We start from the raw sequence: 13002 nt of genomic DNA, 5'->3' as shown, positions 1-13002 counted from the left end.
ACCGACTGTGAACCAATTATATATATATATTTGGGGACAGATGGAAAAAACACATGAAACCTTTCGCGACATTTAGCTAGCTAGCTGCTGCTAGTTCATTTGTCCTGGGAGATCAACATTTTAAGATGTTATTTACCCTCCTCTTTGTTTCTCTGGATCTTTGTAGACGTTTTGAGTCACACAAAAACCCCAAATGATTCGTGTTTCTCTTCTCAGACAATTAATCCACAGATAAAAGGGGAAACATAACAAACACATTTGTTTTTAGTTTGTTTTTCTTTGATGAATCTCTCCTTGTTCAGTCTTCTTCTTCTTCTTCTGTGGATTTTATATGGCAGTTGGCAACCAACTTTAAGGTGCATTACCGCCACCAACTGGACTGGAGTGTGAACCTCAGTTCGTCTTTCAATCACCCACGTGGGTATATGCTCCTAAAAACCAATGAGGAGATGGGAGAGGCGGGACTTGCAGCGTGTCAAGCGATCCGTTTGGATGAAATTATTTGAATAACATGTTTGTGTACATTTATTTTGCAATGCTCGCTCGCTCTACGCGGGCTGTTTAGTCAGGACGTTACTGTTCACAGTTAGAAATCTAATTAAAAACGTAAAAATTTGGTTGTGCCTCAGCAGTTTTGCTCATGTTATGTCAGTCACTGACAGTCACTCAATTGGCTCAGGTCAGCTAACATTTTTTAGATTGCTATATTAGTTTATTGGCCAGCTATCTAAACTTGTTATCATGGCGGAATTATTGGCCGGGGGGCCCCCATTGATTTTGTTAGTCAGCCTCACTCAGATACTGTCACACCCTGACCATAGTTTGCATTGTATGTTTCTATGTTTTGGTTGGTCAGGGTGTGATCTGAGTGGGCATTCTATGTTGTGTGTCTAGTTTGTCAGTTTCTGTGTTTTGGCCTGATATGGTTCTCAATCAGAGGCAGGTGTTAGTCATTGTCTCTGATTGGGAACCATATTTTGGTAGCCTGTTTGGTGTTGGGTTTTGGTGCGTGATTGTTTTCTGTGTTAGTGTTTGTGCCACACGGGACTGTTTCAGGTTTTCACGGTTCTTGTTTTTTGTAGTTTATTCATGTATAGTTTCTTTATTAAAGAACCATGAATTATAACCACGCTACGTTTTGGTCCTCCTCTCGTTCCCAGGAAGAATCCCGTTACAGAACCACCCACCACAACAGGACCAAGCAACATATTAAAAATGGCTAACATATATTTTTTATTTTACTAGGCAAGTCAGTTAAGAACAAATTCACATTTTCAATGACAGCGGGTTAACTGCCTGTTCAGGGGCAGAAAGACCAATTTGTACCTTGTCAGCTCGGGGATTTGAACTTACAACCTTCCGGTTACTAGTCCAACGCTCTAGCCACTAGGCTACCCTGCCACCTCTACACTCTAACCACTAGGCTACCCTGCCACCTCTACACTCTAACCACTAGGCTACCCTGCCACCTCTACACTCTAACCACTAGGCTACCCTGACACCTCTACACTCTAACCACTAGGCTACCCTGCCTCCTCTACACTCTAACCACTACCCTACCCTACCTCCTCTACACTCTAACCACTAGGCTACCTGCCGCCTCTACACTCTAACCACTAGGCTACCCTGCCACCTCTACACTCTAACCACTAGGCTACCCTGCCACCTCTACACTCTAACCACTAGGCTACCCTGCCACCTCTACACTCTAACCACTAGGCTACCCTGCCACCTCTACACTCTAACCACTAGGCTACCTGCCACCTCTACACTCTAAACACTAGACTACCTGCCTCCTCTACACTCTAACCACTAGGCTACCCTGCCACCTCTACACTCTAACCACTAGGCTACCTGCCACCTCTACACTCTAAACACTAGACTACCTGCCTCCTCTACACTCTAACCACTAGGCTACCCTGCCACCTCTACACTCTAACCACTAGGCTACCCTGCCACCTCTACACTCTAACCACTAGGCTACGTACCACCCCATCTTGCCACCCTATAGCAAAATGTGTAGAATGGCAGGAAATTAGCTGCAAAAAAAAACTACTTTTCCTCTCTGCCCCATGGCTAAATGAGTAGAATTGCATAAAATTAGTTATAAAATTGTAAATGATTCTCTCTGCCCCATGGCTAAATGAGTAGAATTGCATGAAATTGGTTATACATTTGCAAATTCTATTCTCTGCCCCATAGCAAAATGTGTAGAATTTCCTGGCCTCTCATGCTGAGGGCTTGGCCCCCACCCCCATCAAAGTTGTGCTGTGAATGTGTCAATATGGTCAATATTGTGTGTCACCTGATCTCGGTGTGTGTGTCTGACAGACGCAGGGGGGAATTCTGTGACTCACTACTCACAATGGGACAGACTCTATTTATGGCTTATTGTCTAAGTGAAGCGATGTGCTATTTGGGATAGCAAGATCTCACTCCATACTGTCTCCAATTGTAGCATGACAGCAATACTGCATCTATAGCAGTGAGGGGAATCCTTCACGCTGTAGGTTGGGTTTCTGATGAGCTGATGACAGTGAATGAAGTGTCAATGTAAATGATGTAAATGTTGTTTTATAGTTATCTTATTAAAGGAATGCTTTTCAAAAAGAGAGAACGAGATAGTGTGACAGAGAGAGATATCAACACAAACATATACACAGAGAAAGAGAAAAAGAGAGAGAGAGTAGAAAGAGTAGAGATAGAGACACACACAGAGAGAGAGAGAGAGAGAGAGAGAGAGAGAGAGAGACAGAGAGACAGACAGAGACAGAGAGAGAGACAGAGAGAGATAAACACAAACAGAAATAGAGAGAGAGACAGAGACAGAGACAGAGAGATAAGTAAATAAGGAAATTATCTCAACAGAGAAAAATGTCCTCCTGTGTGCTACCTATTTCCCCCACCCCAAAAAATCCCCATACTTTAATGAAGACAGTTTCTCCATCCTTGAGGGGGAGATCAATAGTTTCCAGGCCCAGGGACATGTACTAATCTGTGGCGACCGAAATGCCAGAACTGAACAAGAACCTGACACCCTGAGCACACAGGGGGATAAACACGTACCTGGAGGTGACAGCATTCCCTCCCCATATGCCCCCTAGGCACAACTACGACAACATAACCAACAAAAACGTGTCATACAAAAATGTGTCATAACTCCTGCAGCTCTGTCGGACGCTGGGTATGTACATAGTCAATGGTAGGCTTCGAGGGGACTACTATGGAAGGTACACCTACAGCTCTGTTACATCCTGGGTATGTACATAGTCAATGGTAGGCTTCGAGGGGACTCCTACGGTAGGTTCACCTACAGCTCTGTTACATCCTGGGTATGTACATAGTCAATGGTAGGCTTTGAGGGGACTCCTACGGTAGGTTCACCTATAGCTCATCTATTGGCAGTAGTACTGTAGACTACTTTATCACTGACCTCAACCCAGAGTCTTTCAGAGCGTTCACAGTCAGCCCACTGACACCCCTATCAGATCACAGAAAAATCACAGTCTACTTCAACAGAGCAACACTCAATCATGAGGCATCAAAGCAAAAGGAACTGAGTAACATTAAGAAATACTATAGATGGAAGGAAAGTAGTTTGGAAACCAACCAAAAAACAATTAGCGAACAACAAATTCAATCCCTTTCAGACAATTCCCTGGGTAAAACATTCAACTGTACTAGAGGTGTACACTTGGTAGTAGAAACTCTTAACAGTATATTTGACCTCTCAGCTTCCTTATCAAATCTAAAAATGTCAAGCAGACAGCCTAAGAAAATGAACAACAATGACAACTGGTTTGATGAAGAATGCAAAAACCTTGGAAAGAAATTGAGAAACTTATCCAAAGAAAAACATGGTGAATCACTAAAACAACACAGAAATACACTATGGTGACCCTGTATTAGACCATGTAGTTGACCCTGTATTTAGACCCTGTATTAGACCCTGTATTAGACCCTATAGTTGACCCTGTAGTTGACCCTGTATTATACCATGTATTAGACCCAGTAGTTGACCCTGTATTAGACCCTGTAGTTAACCCTGTATTAGACCCTGTAGTTGACCCTGTATTAGACCCTGTAGTTGACCCTGTATTAGACCCTGTAGTTGACCCTGTATTAGACCCTGTATTAGACCCTGTATAAGACCCTGTATTAGACCCTGTATAAGACCCTGTAGTTGACCCTGTATTAGACCCTGTAGTTGACCCTGTAGTTGACCCTGTAGTTGACCCTGCATTAGACCCTGTAGTTGACCCTGCATTAGACCCTGTAGTTGACCCTGTATTAGACCCTGTATTAGACCCTGTAGTTGACCCTGTAGTTAACCCTGTATTAGACCCTGTAGTTGACCCTGTATTAGACCCTGTATTAGACCCTGTAGTTGACCCTGTATTAGACCCTGTAGTTGACCCTGTTGTTGACCCTGTATTAGACCCTGTAGTTGACCCTGTAGTTGACCCTGTATTAGACCCTGTATTAGACCCTGTATTAGACCCTGTAGTTGACCCTGTATTAGACCCTGTATTAGACCCTGTATTAGACCCTGTATTAGACCCTGTAGTTGACCGTGTATTAGACCCTGTATTAGACCCTGTATTAGACCCTGTAGTTGACCCTGTATTAGACCCTGTAGTTGACCCTGTATTAGACCCTGTATTAGACCCTGTATTAGACCCTGTATTAGACCCTGTATTAGACCCTGTAGTTGACCCTGTATTAGACCCTGTATTAGACCCTGTATTATACCCTGTATTAGACCCTGTATTAGACCCTGTAGTTGACCCTGTATTAGACCCTGTATTAGACCCTGTATTAGACCCTGTATTAGACCCTGTAGTTGACCCTGTATTAGACCCTGTAGTTGACCCTGTAGTTGACCCTGTATTAGACCCTGTAGTTGACCCTGTATTAGACCCTGTAGTTGACCCTGTAGTTGACCCTGTATTAGACCCTGTATTAGATCCTGTATTAGACCCTGTAGTTGACCCTGTATTAGACCCTGTATTAGACCCTGTAGTTGACCCTGTATTAGACCCTGTATTAGACCCTGTAGTTAACCCTGTATTAGACCCTGTAGTTGACCCTGTATTAGACCATGTAGTTGATCCTGTTGTTGACCCTGTATTAGACCCTGTAGTTGACCCTGTAGTTGACCCTGTATTAGACCCTGTAGTTGACCCTGTAGTTGACCCTGTATTAGACCCTGTATTAGACCCTGTATTAGACCCTGTAGTTGACCCTGTATTAGACCCTGTATTAGACCCTGTATTAGACCCTGTAGTTGACCCTGTATTAGACCCTGTATTAGACCCTGTATTAGACCCTGTAGTTGACCCTGTATTAGACCCTGTATTAGACCCTGTAGTTGATCCTGTATTAGACCCTGTAGTTGACCCTGTATTAGACCCTGTATTAGACCCTGTATTAGACCCTGTATTAGACCCTGTAGTTGACCCTGTATTAGACCCTGTATTAGACCCTGTATTAGACCCTGTATTAGACCCTGTAGTTGACCCTGTATTATACCCTGTATTAGACACTGTATTAGACCCTGTAGTTGACCCTGTATTAGACACTGTAGTTGACCCTGTAGTTGACCCTGTAGTTGACCCTGTATTAGACCCTGTAGTTGACCCTGTATTAGACCCTGTAGTAGACCCTGTATTAGACCCTGTATTAGACCCTGTAGTTGACCCTGTATTAGACCCTGTATTAGACCCTGTATTAGACCCTGTATTAGACCCTGTATTAGACCCTGTAGTTGACCCTGTAGTTGACCCTGTATTAGACCCTGTATTAGACCCTGTAGTTGACCCTGTATTAGACCCTGTAGTAGACCCTGTATTAGACCCTGTATTAGACCCTGTATTAGACCCTGTATTAGACCCTGTAGTTGACCCTGTAGTTGACCCTGTATTAGACCCTGTATTAGACCCTGTAGTTGACCCTGTATTAGACCCTGTAGTTGACCCTGTATTAGACCCTGTATTAGACCCTGTATTAGACCCTATATTAGACCCTGTATTAGACCCTGTAGTTGACCCTGTAGTTGACCCTGTATTAGACCCTGTATTAGACCCTGTAGTTGACCCTGTATTAGACCCTGTAGTAGACCCTGTATTAGACCCTGTATTAGACCCTGTATTAGACCCTGTATTAGACCCTGTAGTTGACCCTGTAGTTGACCCTGTATTAGACCCTGTATTAGACCCTGTAGTTGACCCTGTATTAGACCCTGTAGTTGACCCTGTATTAGACCCTGTAGTTGACCCTGTATTAGACCCTGTAGTTGACCCTGTATTAGACCCTGTAGTTGACCCTGTATTAGACCCTGTAGTTGACCCTGTATTAGACCCTGTATTAGACCCTGTAGTTGACCCTGTAGTTGACCCTGTATTAGACCCTGTATTAGACCCTGTATTAGACCCTGTAGTTGACCCTGTATTAGAACCTGTATTAGACCCTGTATTAGACCCTGTAGTTGACCCTTTATTAGACCCTGTATTAGACCCTGTATTAGACCCTGTATTTGACCCTGTATTAGACCCTGTATTAGACCCTGTATTTGACCCTGTAGTTGACCCTGTAGTTGATCCTGTAGTTGACCCTGTATTAGACCCTGTAGTTGACCCTGTATTAGACCCTGTAGTTGACCCTGTATTAGACCCTGTATTAGACCCTGTATTAGACCCTGTATTAGACCCATTAGTTGACCCTGTATTAGACCCTGTATTAGACCCTGTAGTTGACCCTGTATTAGACCCTGTAGTTGACCCTGTATTAGACCCTGTAGTTGACCCTGTATTAGACCCTGTATTAGACCCTGTAGTTGACCCTGTATTAGACCCTGTATTAGACCCTGTATTAGACCCTGTAGTTGACCCTGTATTAGACCCTGTAGTTGACCCTGTATTAGACCCTGTATTAGACCCTGTATTAGACCCTGTAGTTGACCCTGTATTAGACCCTGTATTAGACCCTGTATTAGACCCTGTAGTTGACCCTGTATTAGACCCTGCAGTTGACCCTGTATTAGACCCTGTTGTTGACCCTGTATTATACCCTGTATTAGACCCTGTATTAGACCCTGTAGTTGACCCTGTATTAGACCCTGTAGTTGACCCTGTATTAGACCCTGTTGTTGACCCTGTATTAGACCCTGTATTAGACCCTGTAGTTGACCCTGTATTAGACCCTGTAGTTGACCCTGTATTAGACCCTGTATTAGACCCTGTATTAGACCCTGTATTAGACCATGTATTAGACCCTGTAGTTGACCCTGTATTAGACCCTGTAGTTGACCCTGTTGTTGACCCTGTATTAGACCCTGTATTAGACCCTGTAGTTGACCCTGTAGTTGACCCTGTATTAGACCCTGTAGTTGACCCTGTATTAGACCCTGTATTAGACCCTGTATTAGACCCTGTATTAGACCCTGTAGTTGACCCTGTATTAGACCCTGTATTAGACCCTGTATTAGACCCTGTAGTTGACCCTGTATTAGACCCTGTAGTTGACCCTGTATTAGACCCTGTATTAGACCCTGTATTAGACCCTGTAGTTGACCCTGTATTAGACTCTGTATTAGACCCTGTAGTTGACCCTGTATTAGACCCTGTAGTTGACCCTGTATTAGACCCTGTAGTTGACCCTGTATTAGACCCTGTAGTTGACCCTGTATTAGACCCTGTGTTAGACCCTGTATTATACCCTGTAGTTGACCCTGTATTAGACCCTGTAGTTGACCCTGTATTAGACCCTGTAGTTGACCCTGTATTAGACCCCGTAGTTGACCCTGTATTAGACCCTGTTGTTGACCCTGTATTAGACCCTGTATTAGACCCTGTAGTTGACCCTGTATTAGACCCTGTAGTTGACCCTGTATTAGACCCTGTATTAGACCCTGTATTAGACCCTGTAGTTGACCCTGTATTAGACCCTGTAGTTGACCCTGTATTAGACCCTGTAGTTGACCCTGTTGTTGACCCTGTATTAGACCCTGTATTAGACCCTGTAGTTGACCCTGTAGTTGACCCTGTATTAGACCCTGTAGTTGACCCTGTATTAGACCCTGTATTAGACCCTGTATTAGACCCTGTATTAGACCCTGTAGTTGACCCTGTATTAGACCCTGTATTAGACCCTGTATTAGACCCTGTAGTTGACCCTGTATTAGACCCTGTAGTTGACCCTGTATTAGACCCTGTATTAGACCCTGTATTAGACCCTGTAGTTGACCCTGTATTAGACCCTGTATTAGACCCTGTATTAGACCCTGTAGTTGACCCTGTATTAGACCCTGTAGTTGACCCTGTATTAGACCCTGTAGTTGACCCTGTATTAGACCCTGTAGTTGACCCTGTATTAGACCCTGTATTAGACCCTGTATTAGACCCTGTAGTTGACCCTGTATTAGACCCTGTAGTTGACCCTGTATTAGACCCTGTTGTTGACCCTGTATTAGACCCTGTATTAGACCCTGTATTAGACCCTGTAGTTTACCCTGTATTAGACCCTGTAGTTGACCCTGTATTAGACCCTGTTGTTGACCCTGTATTAGACCCTGTATTAGACCCTGTATTAGACCCTGTAGTTGACCCTGTATTAGACCCTGTAGTTGACCCTGTATTAGACCCTGTATTAGACCCTGTATTAGACCCTGTAGTTGACCCTGTATTAGACCCTGTAGTTGACCCTGTATTAGACCCTGTAGTTGACCCTGTTGTTGACCCTGTATTAGACCCTGTATTAGACCCTGTATTAGACCCTGTAGTTGACCCTGTATTAGACCCTGTAGTTGACCCTGTATTAGACCCTGTATTAGACCCTGTATTAGACCCTGTAGTTGACCCTGTATTAGACCCTGTAGTTGACCCTGTATTAGACCCTGTTGTTGACCCTGTATTAGACCCTGTATTAGACCCTGTATTAGACCCTGTAGTTGACCCTGTATTAGACCCTGTAGTTGACCCTGTATTAGACCCTGTTGTTGACCCTGTATTAGACCCTGTATTAGACCCTGTATTAGACCCTGTAGTTGACCCTGTATTAGACCCTGTAGTTGACCCTGTATTAGACCCTGTATTAGACCCTGTAGTTGACCCTGTATTAGACCCTGTAGTTGACCCTGTATTAGACCCTGTTGTTGACCCTGTATTAGACCCTGTATTAGACCCTGTATTAGACCCTGTAGTTGACCCTGTATTAGACCCTGTAGTTGACCCTGTATTAGACCCTGTAGTTGAACCTGTATTATACCCTGTAGTTGACCCTGTATTAGACCCTGTATTAGACCCTGTAGTTGACCCTGTAGTTGACCCTGTATTAGACCCTGTATTAGACCCTGTATTAGACCCTGTAGTTGACCCTGTATTAGACCCTGTATTAGACCCTGTAGTTGACCCTGTATTAGACCCTGTATTAGACCCTGTATTAGACCCTGTAGTTGACCCTTTATTAGACCCTGTATTAGACCCTGTATTAGACCCTGTATTTGACCCTGTATTAGACCCTGTATTAGACCCTGTATTTGACCCTGTAGTTGACCCTGTAGTTGATCCTGTAGTTGACCCTGTATTAGACCCTGTAGTTGACCCTGTATTAGACCCTGTATTAGACCCTGTATTAGACCCTGTATTAGACCCATTAGTTGACCCTGTATTAGACCCTGTATTAGACCCTGTAGTTGACCCTGTATTAGACCCTGTAGTTGACCCTGTATTAGACCCTGTAGTTGACCCTGTATTAGACCCTGTATTAGACCCTGTATTAGACCCTGTAGTTGACCCTGTATTAGACCCTGTATTAGACCCTGTATTAGACCCTGTTGTTGACCCTGTATTAGACCCTGTATTAGACCCTGTATTAGACCCTGTAGTTGACCCTGTATTAGACCCTGTAGTTGACCCTGTATTAGACCCTGTATTAGACCCTGTATTAGACCCTGTAGTTGACCCTGTATTAGACCCTGTAGTTGACCCTGTATTAGACCCTGTTGTTGACCCTGTATTAGACCCTGTATTAGACCCTGTATTAGACCCTGTAGTTGACCCTGTATTAGACCCTGTAGTTGACCCTGTATTAGACCCTGTATTAGACCCTGTATTAGACCCTGTATTAGACCCTGTATTAGACCCTGTAGTTGACCCTGTATTAGACCCTGTATTAGACCCTGTATTAGACCCTGTATTAGACCCTGTATTAGACCCTGTAGTTGACCCTGTATTAGACCCTGTATTAGACACTGTATTAGACCCTGTAGTTGACCCTGTATTAGACACTGTAGTTGACCCTGTAGTTGACCCTGTAGTTGACCCTGTATTAGACCCTGTAGTTGACCCTGTATTAGACCCTGTAGTAGACCCTGTATTAGACCCTGTATTAGACCCTGTAGTTGACCCTGTATTAGACCCTGTATTAGACCCTGTATTAGACCCTGTATTAGACCCTGTATTAGACCCTGTATTAGACCCTGTAGTTGACCCTGTAGTTGACCCTGTATTAGACCCTGTAGTTGACCCAGTATTAGACCCTGTAGTAGACCCTGTATTAGACCCTGTATTAGACCCTGTATTAGACCCTGTATTAGACCCTGTAGTTGACCCTGTACTTGACCCTGTATTAGACCCTGTATTAGACCCTGTAGTTGACCCTGTATTAGACCCTGTAGTTGACCCTGTATTAGACCCTGTATTAAACCCTGTATTAGACCCTGTATTAGACCCTGTATTAGACCCTGTAGTTGACCCTGTAGTTGACCCTGTATTAGACCCTGTATTAGACCCTGTAGTTGACCCTGTATTAGACCCTGTAGTAGACCCTGTATTAGACCCTGTATTAGACCCTGTATTAGACCCTGTATTAGACCCTGTAGTTGACCCTGTAGTTGACCCTGTATTAGACCCTGTATTAGACCCTGTAGTTGACCCTGTATTAGACCCTGTAGTTGACCCTGTATTAGACCCTGTAGTTGACCCTGTATTAGACCCTGTATTAGACCCTGTATTAGACCCTGTAGTTGACCCTGTATTAGACCCTGTAGTTGACCCTGTATTAGACCCTGTTGTTGACCCTGTATTAGACCCTGTATTAGACCCTGTATTAGACCCTGTAGTTGACCCTGTATTAGACCCTGTAGTTGACCCTGTATTAGACCCTGTTGTTGACCCTGTATTAGACCCTGTATTAGACCCTGTATTAGACCCTGTAGTTGACCCTGTATTAGACCCTGTAGTTGACCCTGTATTAGACCCTGTATTAGACCCTGTAGTTGACCCTGTATTAGACCCTGTAGTTGACCCTGTATTAGACCCTGTTGTTGACCCTGTATTAGACCCTGTATTAGACCCTGTATTAGACCCTGTAGTTGACCCTGTATTAGACCCTGTAGTTGACCCTGTATTAGACCCTGTAGTTGAACCTGTATTATACCCTGTAGTTGACCCTGTATTAGACCCTGTATTAGACCCTGTAGTTGACCCTGTAGTTGACCCTGTATTAGACCCTGTATTAGACCCTGTATTAGACCCTGTAGTTGACCCTGTATTAGACCCTGTATTAGACCCTGTAGTTGACCCTGTATTAGACCCTGTATTAGACCCTGTATTAGACCCTGTAGTTGACCCTTTATTAGACCCTGTATTAGACCCTGTATTAGACCCTGTATTAGACCCTGTATTTGACCCTGTAGTTGACCCTGTAGTTGATCCTGTAGTTGACCCTGTATTAGACCCTGTAGTTGACCCTGTATTAGACCCTGTATTAGACCCTGTATTAGACCCTGTATTAGACCCATTAGTTGACCCTGTATTAGACCCTGTATTAGACCCTGTAGTTGACCCTGTATTAGACCCTGTAGTTGACCCTGTATTAGACCCTGTAGTTGACCCTGTATTAGACCCTGTATTAGACCCTGTATTAGACCCTGTAGTTGACCCTGTATTAGACCCTGTATTAGACCCTGTATTAGACCCTGTTGTTGACCCTGTATTAGACCCTGTATTAGACCCTGTATTAGACCCTGTAGTTGACCCTGTATTAGACCCTGTAGTTGACCCTGTATTAGACCCTGTATTAGACCCTGTATTAGACCCTGTAGTTGACCCTGTATTAGACCCTGTAGTTGACCCTGTATTAGACCCTGTTGTTGACCCTGTATTAGACCCTGTATTAGACCCTGTATTAGACCCTGTAGTTGACCCTGTATTAGACCCTGTAGTTGACCCTGTATTAGACCCTGTATTAGACCCTGTATTAGACCCTGTATTAGACCCTGTATTAGACCCTGTAGTTGACCCTGTATTAGACCCTGTATTAGACCCTGTATTAGACCCTGTATTAGACCCTGTATTAGACCCTGTAGTTGACCCTGTATTAGACCCTGTATTAGACACTGTATTAGACCCTGTAGTTGACCCTGTATTAGACACTGTAGTTGACCCTGTAGTTGACCCTGTAGTTGACCCTGTATTAGACCCTGTAGTTGACCCTGTATTAGACCCTGTAGTAGACCCTGTATTAGACCCTGTATTAGACCCTGTAGTTGACCCTGTATTAGACCCTGTATTAGACCCTGTATTAGACCCTGTATTAGACCCTGTATTAGACCCTGTATTAGACCCTGTAGTTGACCCTGTAGTTGACCCTGTATTAGACCCTGTAGTTGACCCAGTATTAGACCCTGTAGTAGACCCTGTATTAGACCCTGTATTAGACCCTGTATTAGACCCTGTATTAGACCCTGTAGTTGACCCTGTACTTGACCCTGTATTAGACCCTGTATTAGACCCTGTAGTTGACCCTGTATTAGACCCTGTAGTTGACCCTGTATTAGACCCTGTATTAAACCCTGTATTAGACCCTGTATTAGACCCTGTATTAGACCCTGTAGTTGACCCTGTAGTTGACCCTGTATTAGACCCTGTATTAGACCCTGTAGTTGACCCTGTATTAGACCCTGTAGTAGACCCTGTATTAGACCCTGTATTAGACCCTGTA

The sequence above is a fragment of the Oncorhynchus mykiss genome, chromosome 11, assembly GCF_057628025.1.
Source record: "Oncorhynchus mykiss isolate SJ-2025 chromosome 11, ASM5762802v1, whole genome shotgun sequence".
In the NCBI taxonomy this organism is placed as follows: Eukaryota; Metazoa; Chordata; class Actinopteri; order Salmoniformes; family Salmonidae; genus Oncorhynchus; species Oncorhynchus mykiss.
The sequence above is the reverse complement of the archived record's forward strand: the minus strand, read 5'-3'. Positions refer to the sequence as shown.